The 13,197-nt window shown below is 40.4% G+C and overlaps 1 long non-coding RNA gene across 1 annotated transcript; it reads right to left on the bottom strand.

Moving 5' to 3' along the window:
• Positions 1–11,454: 11,454 nt before the first annotated feature.
• On the bottom strand, positions 11,455–12,132 carry LOC124697245. Its single transcript, XR_007000764.1, has 2 exons — positions 12,035–12,132; positions 11,455–11,736 (listed from the first exon to the last, which is right to left on the bottom strand). It is a non-coding gene; the product is annotated as an uncharacterized LOC124697245 (long non-coding RNA).
• Positions 12,133–13,197: the final 1,065 nt, after the last annotated feature.

The following is a 13,197-nucleotide window of genomic DNA, read 5'->3' as shown; positions in this document are numbered from 1 at the left end:
TTTCTTATCATCAATATGAGCATACTTAAGATTATCGGGCAATGGTTTTAAATCGAAAACAGGATCTTCCTTTGGTGGTGGTGTTGTACCTAAATCTTCAAGCTGGCAAGTCATGTTTAAGGATAGGTTGACGAAGGAAAATTTCATCAAGCTCATTTCTTTCTTCTCTAAAGACTTCACTCTCACTATTCTCCAAATGTTGCTGCAAAGGATTATTAGGAGCAAGAGCAATAGACGCACATCTGTTCAACTCTAAAATCATTATTAGGCAAATCAGCTTTATAAGGAGTTTTGGCAAATTTAGAGAAATTAAACTCATAAGATTCACCAGCAAATTTAGTAACAATCTTTTCCTTCTTGCAATCTATAACAGCTCCACAAGTATTTAGGAATGGTCTACCAAAAATAATAGGACAATACTTACTAGCAGCAGAACCAAGTACCAGAAAATCAGCAGGATATTTAATCTTACCACATAAAACTTCCACATCTCGAACAATACCAATTGGAGAGATAGTTTCTCTATTAGCTAGCCGAATAACCACATCAATATCTTCAAGTTCACAAGAACCAATTTCGTGCATAATCTCCGTGTAAAGCTCATAAGGAATAGCGCTAATACTTGCACCAATGTCACATAAACCATAATAACAATGATCACCAATTCTAACAGATAGCATTGGAACACTAGTTTTCTAGACTTATTAGGATGCGAAACAATATTAGAAGCATCTTCACAGAAAATAATATGACCATCTTCTACTTTTTCAGTCACAAGATCTTTAACAATTGCGACGACGAGTTCAACTTTTATTTGTTCTTCGGGTTCTATAGGTTTCTTTTCACTTTTATGAACCACACTATTTATAACAGAGTACTCCTTCATTTTAGCGAGGAAAGGAGATTTTTCAATATAAGCTTCAGGAATAACATGATCAACAGTTTCAACTACAACACATTTATTTATAGATGAATCAATTTTATCTTTATACGGTTCATGATACTTATCAAAGTTCTTCTTAGGCAATTCATAATGAGAAGCAAAATCTTTGTAAAGATTTGCAACAACTTGAGAATCAAGACCATAAGTAGCACTGATATTGCGAAATTTATCAGTATCCATAAAAGCTTCAATGCATTTATAATCATAAATTATACCTGATTCTCTATCCTTGTCGTTCTCCCAACCTTCAGTATTTTCTTGGATCCGATCAAGAAGGTCCCTTTTAAACTCTTCTTTGTTGCGTGTAAATGATCCAGAACATGAAGTATCCAGCAAGGTCTTGTCTTGAAAAGAAAAAGTCTTGCATAGAAATTATCAATAATAACATTACCAGGAAGCTCATGAATGGGGCATTTGAGCATTAAAGACTTCAATCTCCCCCAAGCTTGGGCAATACTTTCTCCATCATGAGGCCAAAAATTATATATGCGGTTACGATCTTTGTGAATTTCACTTGGAGGATAGAATTTGGAATAAAATAAAGGCACAATGTCCTCCCAATCAAGAGAATCACCATTCTTCGGCAATTTATACCAATGCGCCGCTTTACCAGACAGCGATATAGAGAATAGTTTCTTTCTAACTTCATTCATAGCAATACCTGCACATTTGAATAACCCGCATAATTCATGTAAAAACAGTAAATGATCACCGGGATGGACGGTTCCATCCCCTTCATAGCGGTTATCCATAACACGTTCAATAATTTTCATAGGTATTTTATATGGTATTACTTCCTCACCTGGCGCCTCATCCACTACCGTTGCGGTAGTAGTAGATTTCCCAAATAGAAATTGAAGAGAAGATCTCTCCATAATGACTTATAGCGACAGTGCGAAATAAAACCAGCACAAACGGTAAAGGTTTTCCTTACCAATTCCACTTACCAATAGCGCTTCACTACCCGGCAACGGCGCCGAGAAAATAGTCTTGATGACCCACAAGTATAGGGGGTGTATCGTAGTACTTTCGATAAATAAGAGTGTCGAACCCAACGAGGAGCGAGAAGGTGTTGACAAGCGGTTTCGATGAAGGATTCACTGTAAATGCTCACGAGACAAGTATTCAGGGGGTTTTGATGTAACGAGATGAATAAAGTACAAGTAAGTAAAATGCGAGAGAAATAATTGCAGCGAGTGGCCCAATCCTTTTTAGCACAAAGGACAAGCCGGTTTGTTTACTTATAATGACCAAACGTTCTTGAGGACACACGGGAATTTAGTCTAGTGCTTTCGCTTCATGTGGCTAAATAATCTTCATTGTTTTGATAAGTGTTATGTGGGTGAACCTATGCTAATGCACCGCCCTTCCTAGGACTAATACATACTTGTGATTATACCCCTTGCAAGCATCCGCAACTACAAGAAAGTAATTAAGATAAATTTAACCACAGCCTTAAACTCTAAGATCCTGCAATCCCTCCTGCATCGATATACCAACGGGGGCTCGGGTTTCGTCACTCCGGCAACCCCGCAATTGGCAAACGAGTACAAGATGTATTCCCCTAGGCCCATAAATGGTGAAGTATCGTGTAGTCGACGTTCACACGACACCACTAGAAGAATGACACCACAACTTAAATATCATAACATTGAATATTACTCAACCATAATTCACTACTAACATTTAGACTTCACCCATGTCCTCAAGAACTAAACGAACTACTCACGAGACATCATATGGAACATGATCAGAGGTGATATGATGATGAATAACAATCTAAACATAAACCTTGGTTCAACGGTTTCACTCAATAGCATCAATAACAAGTAGAAATCAACACCGGGAGAGTTTCCCCTATCAAAAAAACAAGATCAAACCAAATTGTTACAGCGGTGACGAGGTGCAGCGGTGGAGATGGCGGTGATGATGATGATGACGGTGGTGATGGAGATGATGTCCAGCTCGATGACGATGGCGTCGATTTCCCCCTCCGGGAGGGAATTTCCCCGGCGGATTCCTGCCCGCCGGAGAGCTCTTTTCTCTCTGGTGTTCTCCGCCCCGCAGAGGCGGCTGTGACTCTTCGCGACGTACCCTCTGGAGCTTAGGTTTCCGGGACGAAGGCGTACGCGAAGAAAAGGAGGCGAGAGAGGGCTGTGGGCCCCCTCCTCACAGGGCGGCGCGGCCAGGCCTTGGGCCGCGCCGGCCTATGAGGTGGGCCCACCTCGGGTCCCCTCGGCTCCCCCTTCTGGCTCTCTTCGTCTTCTGGAAGAATAGGAATTTTTGTGTAATTCCCGTCAATTGCTGATCTTCCGAAATATTGCATCCTGACGGTTCTTTTTCCAGCAGAATCCTGGCTCCGGTGCGCGATCTCCAAATAATCATGAAATATACAAAATAGATGAAATAACATAAGTATCATCTCCAAATATGAAATATATCAATGAATAACAGTAAATTATGATATAAAATAGTGATGCAAAATGGACGTATCACCCACCCCGTGGGTCGCATTTTCTAGATTTGTAAAATACAAAAGAAAATGATAGAAAATTCAGAAAATACAATATTTTTGAGATTCCTATATGTTACGCAATCTACTATTAGGGGAAATTAACAAATTTAAATTTCGACTTCTTTAGCAAAAAAAAGTTTACAAAAAAGGTAAATTGGCTTTAACTTTTGCATACGAAGTCGAAAAAAATGTATAATATATCAAAATGATCGTGGGAAAAAGTTACATACAAATTCACCAAGGTTTACCCGGTTAGAAATTTTTTAGATTCTCAACATTCCAAATGGAAATATGAAGTAGGAAGATTTTAGTTTTTGCCGGAAATTCAGGATTTTATATTTTATATTTTTAAAAATTTTAAATTAATAATTGCATCCTGCATAAAGATTACTATTACTACTTAACCATAAAGGTTAGCCAATTTTTAGATTTTCAGGTTTTAGCTTTGGCAAAAGAAAATTAAAATTTTAAAAAGTTATTGTTCATTTATTTATTCAAGATTATTATTGCATCATTACTTTTGTTTATTAAAAGAATTATTTGGAATTCAAACAATAAAAAATGTGACATCGACCAACATGTTAATACGATTGATATGATACTAGTATCAATAACATGCGCGCGAAACACTTGGAAGTGGGACGGAAGGAACTCGGAAGTTAAGCGTGCTAGTGCTGAAGTAGTGAGAGGATGGGTGACTGAGTTGGAAGTTTGACCACGAGTAATTAATTTGACCAGAGATTAAGTATAGTTAGAGACTAAACTTGTTAAATACTGAAATACTCGAAATTCTAAAAAAAATAGAAAAACGAAGGAATAAAAGATAATTAAAAAAAATTGGATAAAAAAAGATGAAATAGCCTTTAGTCCCGTTTGGTGTTACAAACCGGGACTAAAGGTCCTTCAGCTTGGCGGGTGCCCGCAGCCCACGTGGCGGGGCCTTTAATCCCGGTTTGTATTACAACTAGGACTAAAGGGGGAGGGCCTTTAGTCCCGGTTTGTATCGATTCACTAGTCCCAGTTGCAAAACCGGGACTAAAGACCCTCACCAGTCGGGACTAAAGCCATTTTTTTCTACTAGTGCATGTTTCTCTTGATAACTACAGTTGTTCCAATACTATAGACAATGTAAGTAATGATGTTGAGTTATCTATTTCATTCCAACCGCACACATCACTTGTCTTGCTAGACTATTTGTAGGCATGTGTTTGATAAAGGTGAAGCACACAATGCTCAATATGTGACAAAGGGATCAATACTCTGTGATTCAATGTGCCATGCATGATATCTTCACAATATTTGAAGGACAAGTGCATAATCAATTCAATTCAGAGAACTTCAAGCTGAATGCACCAACATTGATAAAGGTCGACAAAGCTAGCACTTCATCAAGTTCAAGCTGCACAAACAGATCATCACAATCAAGAGCAATGCAGGAAGCGAGAAGCACCAATGAAGAAGAAGCTTGTCGATGACGTGAAGATCATGAAGATCCTCCGCCTCGATTAAAACACAAATACCCTTCTCTAAGCATCAAGATCGAGAATAACAACCGCCTCAATATCCACCACAAGAAGAAGAACCGGGGCTAGGCGTACAAACCATGAACAACGTGATGAGATCTTGGAGTCACTCCATGAGGTGATGTCTTGGAGTCACTCCATGGGGAGAGGTCTTGGGCACTCCAAATTCCAAAAGGGGAATATGGGGAGTACAGATCTAGTTCCAATTCATCTCTATCTCTAGCTTGAAGAGGTATGCCCTATTTATAGGAAGCGCTTCGAGGAAGGAGGGATACATGGGATGTGGCCCTTTTAATAGGTCACATGAAATGATGCCTCACAAAGGTTTTTCATTTTTATAATTTTTTAGAGAGTTGGGACCGACATGAAATGTTGTTTTCACAAGATAGGGTTGTGCGGGCACACGGGGGGGGGGGGGGGGTCGCGCGCAAGTGAAAGAGTGGCACACATAAAATTACTCCTAGTGGGTGTACAAATGATTATTGCAAAAAATTGGAACAAGCGAAAGTTTACGCTTGGTTCAAATATGTGCTGATTGCAATGAAATCGCACGGGAGACCACATGAAACACCATGAATTCCCAGAAAGCTAGTGCCATCAACACGTATGTGATCGTAGTCTAGATGTGGTCTTCTGTTTTTCCGCATAGGTTTCATACAATTGTAGATGCTCTTCTTGTAGTTGTTTCGCACAAAAGAAAAACCGTTTTGGCACTTGGAAAATGAAAAATGGGGTTTCGTACAAGGAAAGGAAAACTCCTCAAGCCAACATTTCATCTCGTCTCATGGCCTCTCGTCCCAAGGCCCACACCCGTGGGCAACATGAGCTTGTTCCGGCAAACTATGCTATGCTTAAGGTCACGACCTAACACATTTTCCCTAAAAGCCATATAAATTTGTACATTTATGAAGTGTTTTTTAGATTCCGTTGTTCATTCTCGCACGGTGTAATTTTTTATGTAAAATTAGTTGCAAGGAATAAAACAATCTCTATATATAGGGGTCACGAAGGCTAGAAGATGTTGGGAAAGTGAGGTGGAAAGGAAAACAGAAAATTAGAGACATTTGCGGATTGTAGGTGGAAAATGAAAACATAAAATTAGACGGCAAACATTTTTGGCGGGCATTGAATTAATGGGCGGATTTATTGGCGTGACAGTAAGTGATGTTTGTCGAGTGTTTTCTCAAACATACTCGGCAAATAGTTTCGCTGAAATTCCTCCATCGGCGCGGGAAAGACGGGATGGGTGAAGATTCGAAACTTTGCGGAGTATTTGTTAGGGAACACTTGGCAAAGGCCTAATACCACCATCGCACCGCTACACGTGGCGTGATGGCCATGCATGTGTCTCGCTAGTTTGGTGAGTATATGGATTTTGCCGAGTATCTTTCGTAATTTCTTTTTAAAGCCGTTGCCAAGAATCATGTTTTTGCGGGTTTTTTTATTTATTAACTGTGCCTAGTATCGAAAGTTAGCCGAGCGTATCCATGCAGGACACTCTGTTAAAGATTCAGTTTGCCGAGTTCTGAGCACTATACACTCGGCAAATTCCTTTATACTCACCAAAAATCATTTTTCCTGTAGTAGCACCAAAAATATTCAAAGATGAGTATAAGAAAGAAACGAAGCAAGCCGACAGGGGTTCTCGTTTGCCAAGAGAAAAAGAAAAGACAGGATCCTCCAAATCCAGTTCTGCAATCTATAGTCGTGTATGCCAATCTATTGCGGAAACAGGTCCTACGCAAAACAAAATAAAATAAACACCATTTCAACGAGCCCTCGTCCTTTTAAATTTACAGTTCTGGTCGTGCGAACAAGTCGTGTTACTGATACGCAAGAGCAAGCGCAAAGAGCTCCCTCCAGAACACACGCAGGTTTGAAAACGACGTGCAGGCAGCTTATTGGCACGCTGTCGAACAATGATTGTGGAGGAGAGTCGCTGAAAAGTGGTCTGCATTATCCGAAGACAAGAGACAGGAACCCCAATTGTTTTGCTCGATCTGGGAGTAGTCGTCTGCTCTATCTATCTTCTATTGGATGACACTGTCCCTGGTCAAGATGCGCCGCGTTCACTTGTCCGGTTATTATCAACACGGCACGCCGAGTTCACTGATGGCGAAGCGTGCACCGCGTCTTCTCCGCGGGCAGCGCGCAACTTCATCGCACACACCTTCCGATTATTATCAACACGGCACGTCGGGCACACATCCCGGCAGAATTTTTGGCCCTGCAGCTAATCTCGTGCACTCCCATATGGGCGGCCGGCACACATACTGGCCCAGCGCCTCGACGCCTACTTACGTTGGGCTAAATGGCCTGCGACAAAAGCCAGCTCGCACCATTCGCATGTTGGAACACGGCCACTGGCCAGGCCTGGCGACGTTCCTTGCTCTCGGCCTCAGTTGCGCTAGATTTCATTTGTGAATTTTGTGTGTACCAAGTAATACATACATGCTTCCTCAGTTCCTCTGGCCACACTGCAGTACATGCACTGTACTATTGGTAGCTAGATGAAGCACAAGCCAACTAAAATGAGTAAAGATAGCCACTGTGGCCACTGTACAATTGTGTGTGTATATATTCACAGGATATGGACTCTTCTTGTATATGAGCATAGTGAATATGTGAACCGCCAAGTATAGAAACCAAAAACTTGGAGAATATGTAGTGTTAACAGTGAAGCAATTTTGACACAGTATAGCCGCTTTTTCATATCTTGCAATGCATAAGCTTGAGATGCATCAGGAACTCGTCTAATCCAGCAAGGACACATGCTTCTTTGTGTTGGCTATGTTTTCCTACGATTTCGAATGTCCTTACCGCCGGAATTCGCATCGCAGCCTCTTTTTTTGGATTTCTCGCGTAGGCATTTGATACTGTAGCTACGTTGCCAAAGTGATGAACCATAAGGAGAAAGGATCGTTCCATGCTCGGAACACTATCTACCGAACATCCGCCTAGAAATCGTAGTAACCAATCGTCCCCTGAGGTCTCGTGTTAACCATGCCTGCATGGATGAGAGTTTCTGCTTATTTTCTCCCACGAATCATGAAAAACGACCTTAGAATTTATCGGAAAAGTTTATGGCCGATTAAGTGATATCACATATGTAAGCCCGAGCTCCGACTATTATTTTACCAACTGTGATATATCAAGTTTCCTCGGTTCCATAAGAAAAAAAAGGACAACAATGTCCTTGTTCTCCGTGTGCTTGCGTCTGGAGGCTAACCTAAATGGTCACTTGCTCATTTATCTATCCATGATAACATTCATATTCATATTTTTGAATAACAGGGGTATATAACTTGAAGCACGGATAATTAAAAGTTGTGAAAATACAATACCTAATCTTCTCTCAAAGTTGTCAAGTACATATAGTTAGAAATCTAAGATTTTTTGCTTATAACAGAAAATAATGTAGAAACATATTAGCAGCACAATCAATTTGCAAATTACCTGGGTGAACTTTCCTCTTTTAAGGGTCCACATGAACTATAGAGTTGCCAGTTGAACCGACATTTTCCGTAGAAAAAATTGGTCCAATGGTGACCCGACAACTACTCCATCAGAAGCACCAGCTACCACATTGTTAGTAGCGTGCCTTATCCATGGTCCATATGTGGAGGTATACAATGATTGTTTGTACTGGTATATCTGGTTTGCTAGCACACAACCTTCCACTGTGTCGCACATGTGGTGTTTTTTTCCGAACGGTGTGTGTAAAGAAACAAAATGGGAGGAAAAGAATGTAGCAGCTGGAGCAACGTACATGTTACAAACCCGGGCTTGGTGAGTATCTAGAACACATTGTTATGTATAAGACTGGAACATGAAACTCTCTATTGCAGTACTGCTAGTGAGACCAGCAACCGACACTAAATTCATAAAGTTATACTCATGACTAAACAAATTCAGATAATTTTACAATAGAGTAGCTTATATGACAGGGGAATACTAAAAACACTTCTTCCTTACATATTCCCAAGCTTATGCAATGTCAATGCGGAATAGTTTCAAACTTTTTTATCCTACCTTCATCTAATTCAGAGAGTACATATAGCACAATGATAATAGTGCTAATTAAACATGAATCGGATACAACATGTCATATTTACCGGCTTGCAAAAGGTTGAATCCAACTGTGGGGTGATGCTACACGCAACTGTAAGGAGGCAATAAGGCAAGAAATTTTAGATTTTTACTGTGACAAAATAGAATTTTCTCTCTCTCTATCTATGGGGAATGAAAAAGAAAGGAGTTCTCAAAAGAAATTACGGAACATATTTTGGTCATATTGGTCATAGTGTTATAATAGCACTAAGACATTAATGGTGGCATGAAGAATTCTACCTCCATCCCAATGCTTAAGGCCTATATTTTTTTAGAAAGTCAAACTATGTTAAGTTTGACTAAGTTTTTATAAAAAATCATTAACATGTCAAATACAAAATTAATATTATTAGATAGATAATGAAATATATTTTCATGGGCTATCTACAAAATATTATATTTATTGATAGATTATTCTAAAATTTTGGTCAAACTTTACTTGTTTTGACTTTTCCAAAAAAATATAAGCCTTAAGCCTTGGGATGGAGGTAGTATTAATCCTTGATACGGAACAACTGCTTTGCTTGCAAAAATGATGAATAAAAACATTAATGGTGCCATGGACAATATTAATCCTTGGCACGGAATAGCTGATTTTCTTCCCAAAATGACCAATAATTCAAGCCCTATGCGTTAGACAAATATTTTTTTAGCGTAATTACTTATTCCATCAACCATATAATGAGACAATGCCTGGTGACGAATTGAAGGGATCAATATCTGAGAAAAGGATGATAAATTTCGGAGGAGATGATAATGTTTACACTTTAATCTCATTGCAAATGCAGATCTTCAAGCAAAAATGTAAAATGAAATCAGAAGCGTAGGTGTAGGTAAGTAATTATTGAACTGAGATAAGGAAAATCTTATGGTAAAAGTATGAGTAAGCCAATCAATTTATAGCAGGCTACTGAAAGGTATCATTGTGAAAAGAAAGACAGATAAATAAGTTGGGCCAATGCATTGTTTGTACTAAATAAAAGGACAAAATAAGTTCAGTGTCAGCAACCATAGAATATCACCTCACAGTCCACAAGTATGGACCCTAGTCGTATACATTCTGATTTTTCTAGTAGTCTCTGCTTTCCCAGATGCGGCCAATACGTGCAAGGTTCTTCTGTTGACAGCTCTTTAAGTTGACCTCTCTGATCAATGAGGTCTACACAGTGTCTTGCCTCGGATCTGCAGAGGAGAGAAAAAATCAGCACGGAATGAGAGAAGAACACATAGTAGATCTCTAGAAGGAAACATCCATGTTGTTCTAAAATTGGGCCTTGCAAATGTCATGCCAAATTGTACCCTGGTATGTATCATGGTTGTACAGAGAATCCTTAATTAGTAGCTCAGCAAGCTGAGAAATGGTATAGAATATTACCTAGTGCCTCTTAAAAATGTTTTTTTTAATCCGTTAGTGGAGGGATGAATAAATATATGGTGATCTCGTTGTACACTTTTATACTTATGTATTCTCTGAGCTGATAGAACACACAGAGGATTAAATTTGTTCACTCAAGCAGGGCTGATCTGAAGGATTACGTGCTCAGTTCTATCCGCTAACTACATATTACATATTGTAAATGGTTTTGATCACTGACAGTATTGTCATGTACAGAGAGGAAGCGATTCACAGAAGCCATTAGACGAAAATTGGAATTGGCGTAAGAGCATACCAGTCTATTGTAATATTGATAGAGAGAGGGAGACGGGAGTGATGTTTTGGCACATGGGTGCGTATGCTCCCTTTATTTTGAAATACATGTTAGACATATTTTAAAATGTCAAAAAAATTGAAACAAAAATTTCGCACGTACATCTTCATGTGCTACGCGCTCACAAAGTCGTTTCATGAAAAATCGACATGTCATGTGGCGTGTGTAAAAAAGACAAAATTCGGTGCTGAAACAAAGGCTTGTCACAAGATAAATTTTCTCTTTTTCGCTTAGACTACACAAAATATCATTTTTTCGTGAAACTTGATGAATACACATATGTTATGGAGATGTACATGTAAATTTTTTTGTCAATTTTTTTTAACACTTGCAAATATGTTTTTATGGTAGAGGGATCATATGCACCCGGGAGCCGAATTGAGTTTCTGGAGAACACTGCACTTTGGCGAGCTGAATAACACAGTAGAGGTTACTCTGGTTTCTCTATTCTGAACAATACAGTAAACTAATATAGCAAATTGTGGATGCCAATGTAGAAAGATATTAAAAGGACTACCTTACCATAATGGTATGTTTTTAGTTTTTACTCAATATAACAATGGCGTAAACATTGCATGTTTAATGAAATAGATGCAAATGTTAATCCAACTTCATAAGACAGGAAACCAATGAATAGGCAGTAAGAAAACGGTATACCTAAGGGCAATATATGCAAAAGAACATAGAATTAACAACACATTATAGCAGTGAGTATTCCTTTCATCACGTCGAAATTTCCTCGTCGGGCATGTCCCTCAATAATGAACCTACACAAAAGGTCTTCTTGCGCACAACTCAGAGATATTGCAAGCTCATCCGACCCACCAACCAGAGCAAGAAAGCATGAAGTTGTTGCCTGCATCAGACATCTTCAGGATGGCATACTCATGGACAGAACAGTTTTAATGGCAGGCTTCTTTTTTCACAATCTGAATCCTGAAACATCACAGAAATAGTACACCTTGTAATTTCTGCATACGTACAGAGCTAGAAGTCAATAAACAAAAGAGCGAACAAAAATCTGCAACCAAACTTTGTTCTTCACCCGATGGACAAACAAAGCAATACCATTTTAATGTTTTGAAAGTTCCTCATCCGATGGACAAACAAACGTGCAGACGAAGGTCTAGATGCAATGGTGCTTCGCCCCTCTGCCCACTGACAGAGAAAGAGGGCAAGTGAGGTGGGAGAGGAAGAACAGAGAGAGGCCCCGCAGACGCAGGAGGCCACGTACCAGTGGACCGACGCCGCTCGCTGTCGCTGGTGGCCTCCGCACCTGTGGTTGACATGGGCGTCACCTCCTCGCCGCTCCCTGCTCATTGTCCCACCTCCATGCCAACGACGGCGCCGCGACCCCAACTCCCGCCCAATGTCGTGCGGCGGCCAGATCAGCGCCAGCTGCCGCGACGACCGAGCCGGAAGCCGGAGTCGAGGATACCTCGTCAGATTCCCCAACGGTGAAGCACCAACCACCCACCGATGGGAAGGGACGACATGGCCGAAGCGGGGTTCCAGGAGGTGGCTGCGTGACACCGCGTCTTCTCCGCGTGCAGGCTGCAGCGGGCGCGGAACTTCATCGCCCAATGTGGCATGTACGTTCGGAGACATCCTTCCGAGCTGTACCCTCCCGATCATCAATATCATCCGTGTGTTGCATAACGGCCCGGCGGGATTACTTGCTCTCGTCCTCAGTTGCGGTATATTAAGATTTGCGGTATACTACGTGCTTCTTATAGATGGTCAAAAGAAAAAAGCACTGCAGGCACTGAACTATTGGTAGCTAGATGAAGCACAAGGCAACAACAGGCAAGTGACATGAGTAAAGATAGCAATGGTGGCCACTTAACGGTGGCTGTTGTAGATTTACGACCATACAAGTGCATAATAATGGTTCCGTGCAACCGTGTCTATATAACCACACAAGATGGACACGTAAATATAGAAACGAAACACTTGGAGGTATTGGGTTTTTTTAGGCGTTAATAGCGAGGCAATTTTGACACTATAAACTTGCTTCTTCGTACCTTGCTATGTATGGGCTTGGGATGCATGTGGAACTCATCCAATTCAATGGATCCAAACTGTTCTTGATGTTAGTTATGTTTTCCTCTTAGCCTCTATTTCCTCGCCACTATAAGCTTCATCGTGGCCACTACCGCTTATTCCTTGACTGCGTGTGTTGAAGCTGTATCTACCACCGGAATGTTATGAACCACAACGGTACGGGGTCATAGAGGCATACTTGGGCCTTTGACTAACGAACATCCATCTAGGATTTTTTTTTTCTCGAAATGGAGGCTGAGTCTCTAGGCCACTTCGTCTAAGAGATGCATACAATTTTAATTTGTATTCGTCCAAAATACGTAGTACCCCATCGTCCCCCAAGGTCTGGTTTAT

This window comes from Lolium rigidum, chromosome 3 (genome assembly GCF_022539505.1).
Source record: "Lolium rigidum isolate FL_2022 chromosome 3, APGP_CSIRO_Lrig_0.1, whole genome shotgun sequence".
Taxonomy (NCBI): domain Eukaryota; kingdom Viridiplantae; phylum Streptophyta; class Magnoliopsida; order Poales; family Poaceae; genus Lolium; species Lolium rigidum.
This window is presented reverse-complemented; position numbering and strand designations above follow the sequence as displayed.